Source organism: Mustela erminea, chromosome 15 (genome assembly GCF_009829155.1).
Source record: "Mustela erminea isolate mMusErm1 chromosome 15, mMusErm1.Pri, whole genome shotgun sequence".
NCBI classification, from domain to species: domain Eukaryota; kingdom Metazoa; phylum Chordata; class Mammalia; order Carnivora; family Mustelidae; genus Mustela; species Mustela erminea.
This window is the reverse complement of record NC_045628.1, coordinates 50,255,635-50,262,153: the sequence shown is the minus strand read 5'-3', so window position 1 is coordinate 50,262,153 and position 6,519 is coordinate 50,255,635. Positions and strand designations below refer to the sequence as shown.

Genomic DNA, 6,519 nt, shown 5'->3' with positions numbered 1-6,519 from the left:
GACATGTTTTTGGACAATATAGTTTGAGACAAATTTTGTTTTATTTGCCAGACACATAGATTAGATATTAGTATCTGTTATCTCTTTATTATCTTCCAAATTCACCTTCTCTTTCTTATGTTAATAATAGCCTCTTTTAATTCAATTTTTTTCCACCTGTATTTTTGCACCATCTTCCTAGATGATATTGTCATTACACCCCACCCTAAAGACCCTAAGAAGTTTGTAAAATATAAAACTTGATTTGTCACTTCTGTGTTTATAAACACTCAAGTTCCCTAAAGCCATCAATAATTTGGCCCCAGATTTGCTCTCTTGCCTCGTACGCTTGCTACATCATCATAAACTCACCCAATTCAGGAAGACATATCACTCCTATCACTTTTAAAAATTATGTGTTTCTATGTCTTCATGACTTTGCACATTTTCTAATTGTTCTTTCTGGAATGTTTTCATCAACACTTTCACTGATGTTTCTCTAATTCTTCCTTTAAGACTAAGCTTATTTACAACGTGGTGATCTTTCACTGTCCCTAGTTCCCCAAGGAAATCTAAGTTAAAGATCTACCTTCACTGTTTATATAATATCTAGTTTTATCCCAGTGATGACTAATAGACAGAAACAAATTGTAGCCATAACTGAAAGTTAACTAGTCCAGGAACTCACAAGATAGAATGTTTTCTTAAGGTCAAGTATTCATTAAAAGAAAACCCTTGAAAAATGGCAAGAATTGCCAGAAATTAAGTAAAGTATCTAATATGATGGTTTGATGGTATATTTGATGGTTTAAATATATTGATAGTTTTGAAATACTTAGGTTGTCATCGTACTTTATTTAAATAAACTAAACATTCTTCCTCACTTCCCTTCAATATTAAATAATTTTATATTGAAAACCTCCCTTCCCAGTGCTCATTTTGGCAGCATATATACTGAAATTGGAAAAATACAAGGAAGATTAGCATGGCATCTACACAAGGATGACATGGGAATTGGTGAAAAATCTCCCACCCCGATTTCAATTTATAGTATATTCAAAAGTATGTAATTGAAGGACAAGAAAATTCTTGATTTTTAGGTGTAAAATTCTTGATTTTTAGTTCCAAAGCATCCCATGTAACTGAACATGGCAGCAATATTTATCTTCTTTTATTTAAAAAGTTCTTTTGAGGGGCGCCTGGGTGGCTCAGTGGGTTAAGCCGCTGCCTTCGGCTCAGGTCATGATCTCAGGGTCCTCGGATCGAGTCCCGCATCGGACTCTCTGCTCAGCAGGGAGCCTGCTTCCCTCTCTCTCTCTCTGCCTGTCTCTCCTACTACTTGTGATTTCTCTCTGTCAAATAAATAAATAAATAAATCTTTAAAAAAAAAAAAGAGTTCTTTTGAGGGGCATCTGGGTGACTCAGTCAGTTAAGTGTCCTGGAATCAAGCCCCACATCAGGCTCTCTGCTCAGTGGAGAGTCTGCTTCTCCTCTCCATTTCCTCTATCTCTTCTGCCACTAGTGCTTGCTTTCTCTCTCTCAGATAAATAAGTAAAATCTTTGAAAAAAAATCGAAAGTTCTTTTGAGGAGATGACATAGTAGGGGGATGATGAAATCATACAGAATGGTTTCTATGAGACTTTAGTATGAAGTCTTAATATCTTGTTATTTTTTTCTTTAGATAGTAGAGATTTACTTTTAATATGAAAATTGTGATTTTCTTGAAGGATCCTGAATAATAGAACTTACACACTGGATGTAAAAGACTAATGACCCCCTCCCCCTCAAATATATAATCTGTCATAGGAAATAGTTTAGTCACTTACTGATATTAAATATAAATTAATAAAATATTTCTCTGTTTCTTTCATGACATGATTGATTTTTAAAACTATTATAAATGCATTATTTATTCACATTTCTTCATCTAATACACTCTTTGAGAATCTCATCCTTGATGAGCTTTCCATACATGGTTATTTTACATTTATTTTCCTTGTTATCTCAGTATCTTGAGTCATAAAAGAATGCATAATGGGAATAATTACTCTTAAGCTTATGTGCCCTTTATTTCACAGTGCATTTAAAAGACCCAGTCTATAAAAAGTGACTCCCTTTTTCTCGGAAATAACTACCAATTCAAGGTGTTTATTGGTGGCAGCATGGTCCATTAACACAATCCCCCAAGACTTGCACTGCTATGATGAACAGATTCTGCTATGGAAGAAACGTCCCAGGCAATAAAAATATAATTTCTTTTCAGAGTCATTACCCACAGCAATTAAAGCTTTTAAAAGTAGAAAACTCATATTTTCAAGGTTTTTCTTCCATTAGGTATCAAATTTTTAAAAAATAGGGTGTAAATAAGGAAGTTATAGTTGGATATTTTACTCTTACAAATTATTTCCTAAACTGATTTGCATTTTGAAGTTACTCTGAGCTATTAAAGTAATCCTGCTCTTTTAAGACTAACTCTAGTGTAAAAATTTTCAGTTTTAAATGCTTGTTTTATAATTTAAAAAATTCATTTGTGATTTCTGTTGCTAATAGTATATAAAACTAGATATCTCAGAATAACTGCCATTTGGCAAAACTAAAGTTCTTTATATTAATTGCTGAGAAGTCACAAAAGTAAAGATCAGACAGAGTCCAAAAAAGGACATTAAAGGACAAATCCTGGGAGAACTTGAACTTCTGACACAATGGCTGTCTGGGGTGCAAGGAGCTAAGATAAAGCCTGGGTTCTGTCCAAGATGGAATCTAATGAAAGATCCTCCTGCTCCCACAACACATGTGCACACATGCTCAACATTGTGGTCAGTTTTGGCCATACAATTAATGCAGATGTGAACAAGAAATAAATTATCTTGAAGTTAGACAATAATGAAACCTGCTTATCTTGGTGTTTTAGTAGTTAGGAAAGGGAGGAAAAAAGTTTCCCTGGAGAATATATAATACCTGTGGACATTGTATGATTTCTGTACTTCAGATTACCCCACTATGCAGCAAAAATATACCAAAAAAAAAAAAAAGTCAACAAACCAAAGAAAATTAAAAAAAAAAAAATCCATCTCATCAAGGTGAGAAGCATATTACAGTCTTCCAAGTCAGTACTATTGTTGAGTAATCAATAAATATAAAGACAAATCCTCTCAGAAAGAATTTAACTTAAATTCAGTGTCATAATACTTCTATAAAGTTTGAGGGAAAAGTCACTTGAAATTAAAAAAAAATCATAAAAATGTAGAATATAATGCACCCAAAGAAAAGATAAGGGAAGAAAAAAATGTCATTGGGTGAGACATACAAAGCCTTTATATTTTAGAACATAAAACTCATATTTTAAAATATGTAATGCTAAATAGTTTTTTTTAAATTTCAAATAAGGATGAGAAAACTATATGTAAAGGATCAAATAATTAGAAAAGATTTGAAAAAGTTAAAATAAAATACAGTAGTTGAGTAACATATGATTGGTGGATTAAAGTTGAAGTTGAATCATGCAATTAAACACTACACAGTTAAAATAAAAATACAAAGGATGGATTGTATTAAACACAGCAGATTGGACAGAATGAATAGAAAATTGGCGAACCAAAAGTGGGGGTGGGAGGGCAGGGAAATTTGAAGAACTTATTCAATATGTAACTCAGAGGGAGAGAGAGATAACTCAGAGGGAGAGAGAGAGAAAAGAGTTGTCAATATGAAAGCTAATCACAAAATGGAAAATAGAATGGTAAGACTGAGGAGGATGTGTATTGTGGTGAGTGCTGTGTATTATGTAAGACTGATGAATCACAGACCTGTGCCCCTGAAACAAATAATACCTTCTATAATAATAATAATAATAATAATAATAGCAATAAAAGGTCCAACAAATACTTGCTGAAGTTATGTAAAAAAAATGAGAGTGGAGAAGCGAAAATATTTGAAGATGTAACAGATAACAATTTTCAGAATTATTCAAAGAATTTTACCAAATTCCAACAGCATAAGTACTAGCCTAAATAATATAAAGAAAATAAGAAGATATTAAAAGTAGATGGAAAAAATGATCTGTAATGAGTCTCAACAAAACACAAAATAAAGTTATCTTCTGCTTCTGTCACACACCCAAATTTAAGACTGACTTTTGTTTAAATTATAAAATACAAATTAAAGATTTTATTTATTTATTTGACAGAGAAAGAGAGATCACAAGTAGTCAGAGAGGCAGGCGAGAGAGAGAGGGGAAGCAGGCTCCCTGCTGAGCAGAGAGCCCGATGTGGGGCTCGATCCCAGAACCCTGATATCATTACCTGAGCTGAAGGCAGAGGCTTCACCCACTGAACCACCCAGGCACCCTTATAAAATACAAATTAGAAATACCCTGAAAATACAAGCAAATGAAACTGATGTAATTATATAATTTCAGACAGGGAGATTTTAAGAGAAAAACATTTTGAAGTTAAAAAATGTAATGGAGTAATATGAAAAGCTGCTCAGTGTATGAGGGAGCTATAATAGCTCTAATTGTATGTATACAAACAACACCCTTAAAGATATAAATCATATTTTATACCTCTATCATATGACAAATTGATAAATATACCACCGTATAATAAGAGATACCTTCACAAGGTATAAAATACCTTCATAGGTATTAATAGATACTCAAAACAAAAATAAGAAAATGAGTGCTGTATATATGTTTAAGGGATATCATTTACAAACTTTATATCTGAATATGTGTCCACTAAAACATGTATTTTTCAAGTTCACATAGGATATTTATAAAAACTGACCTGTTTGCTAAGCCATAAAAATGAGCTTAACATATTTCAAATAATTAATGTTATTTGTGTCCATTCTACAATTATGTAAACCTTTAAATAAATACATACATACATACATACATACATACATACGTAACCAATCAACCAACGCGTAATCCTCTATTCTAAACAATATTTCTAACATTCAGCCAAAAATTATAAGGTACACAGGATAAGAAAAAAACTCTAAAGAGACAAAGCAAGTCTAAGAGTTAGACTCAGATATGATACTGAAGGTGGAAAGATCGGACAAGAAATTTGAAGTATTTCTAATTAGCATTTTAGAGGTTCTAATGGAAAAAGTAGACAAAACGCAAAATCAGATAATTTCAGAAAGAAATGGAAATTATCAAAAAAGAATATTAAAATAAGAATAACTTTGATGTGCTCTGTATTGTGAACAAACCTGATGAAATTATCAGTGGTTTTGAAGATAGATCAACAGAAAATAAAAATTGAAACTTTTACATTTAAAAACTTTGGGATAAACTGACATAAATTTTTTGGTATTTTTAGGTCTCTTTGATGTCTTCAGTCATGATGTGAATAGTGATTCTTATAAGAAATCACAAACATATTTTCTTGTTGGCATATTTTATTATTTTAAATGAAGTAAAGTACAATTTCCTCCAGGATATGAGGTGAAACAACTCTGAAAAAAGTTTTCCTAGGCTCAATTAAATCAGCAGTATTGTTTAACCTTGGCAATATACAGAGGAGTATGTAGTCTAACTTTACTGGAAGTGGGCTTCATGGCTATAAACAATCACTAGGATGCATTTTCATCAAAACTTTGTTAGGGTTTTTCCATAATTATGACTATAACTTATTTTCATCCACTCAAATTATGTTCCTGGGCATACAGGCAGGTGGTTTTTATATTGTATCTTATTTCAACTCTCAAAACATATCTTCATTTTTGAGAAGAGCAGTGCAGCTCAATATCACACAGCTGCAAGTACCTGGGGCCAGGGTTAGAAAGTTGTCTGAGAGTTTGTTAACTATTTCCCTAACAATCCTGTCAAGACAGTAAGAAAATGGAAGTAGTCTAAGTAATAAACTACACTATGATAGTTAATTTTATCATAACTTTTGTCAAAGTTCTAGTCAAGACAATTGTAATAAATGAATTGGCTGTGTGTCTGTTATGTTTAATCAGCACACATAGATTTGGTTAAAATTAGAATGAGCTAATTGTATTCTATTTCATGAGAGAAGAATATATCATTAAGTGATGGGGATTATGAGGTAAGAGTTTTTTAAAAAAGTGAGCAACAGGGGAGCCTGGGTGGCTCAGTGGGTTAAAGTCTCTGCCTTCGGCTCGGGTCATGATCCTAGGGTCCTGGAATCGAGCTCTCTGCTCATCGGGCTCTCTGCTCATCAGGGACCCTGCTTTCTCCCCTTCTCTGCCTGCCTCTCTGCCTACTTGTGATCTCTGTCTGTTAAATAAATAAATAAAATCTTTAAAAAAAAAAGAGCAACAGACAATTGGTACTTAAGAAGTTAGAAAATAAGTGAGACATAGCTAAAGAAAGCAATTCAAATATTGGAAGTAATCTCTTCAATGATGCAATTAAGTGCATCATTTTATCACTTAATATAAACAGTAGTAGAAAAATGTTTTTTTTAATTTATAAAATATCTAGAAATTCAAGCTAATTACTAAACATTTGCTTATATATTTAGTAATTCACCTATAAAAATGATGGTCTGACATTTTGAGAA

The 6,519-nt window shown here is 32.3% G+C and overlaps 1 pseudogene; it reads left to right on the top strand.

Moving 5' to 3' along the window:
* Positions 1-909: 909 nt before the first annotated feature.
* Positions 910-1,028, top strand: LOC116574625 (annotated as a pseudogene).
* The last annotated feature ends 5,491 nt before the right edge of the window (positions 1,029-6,519 follow it).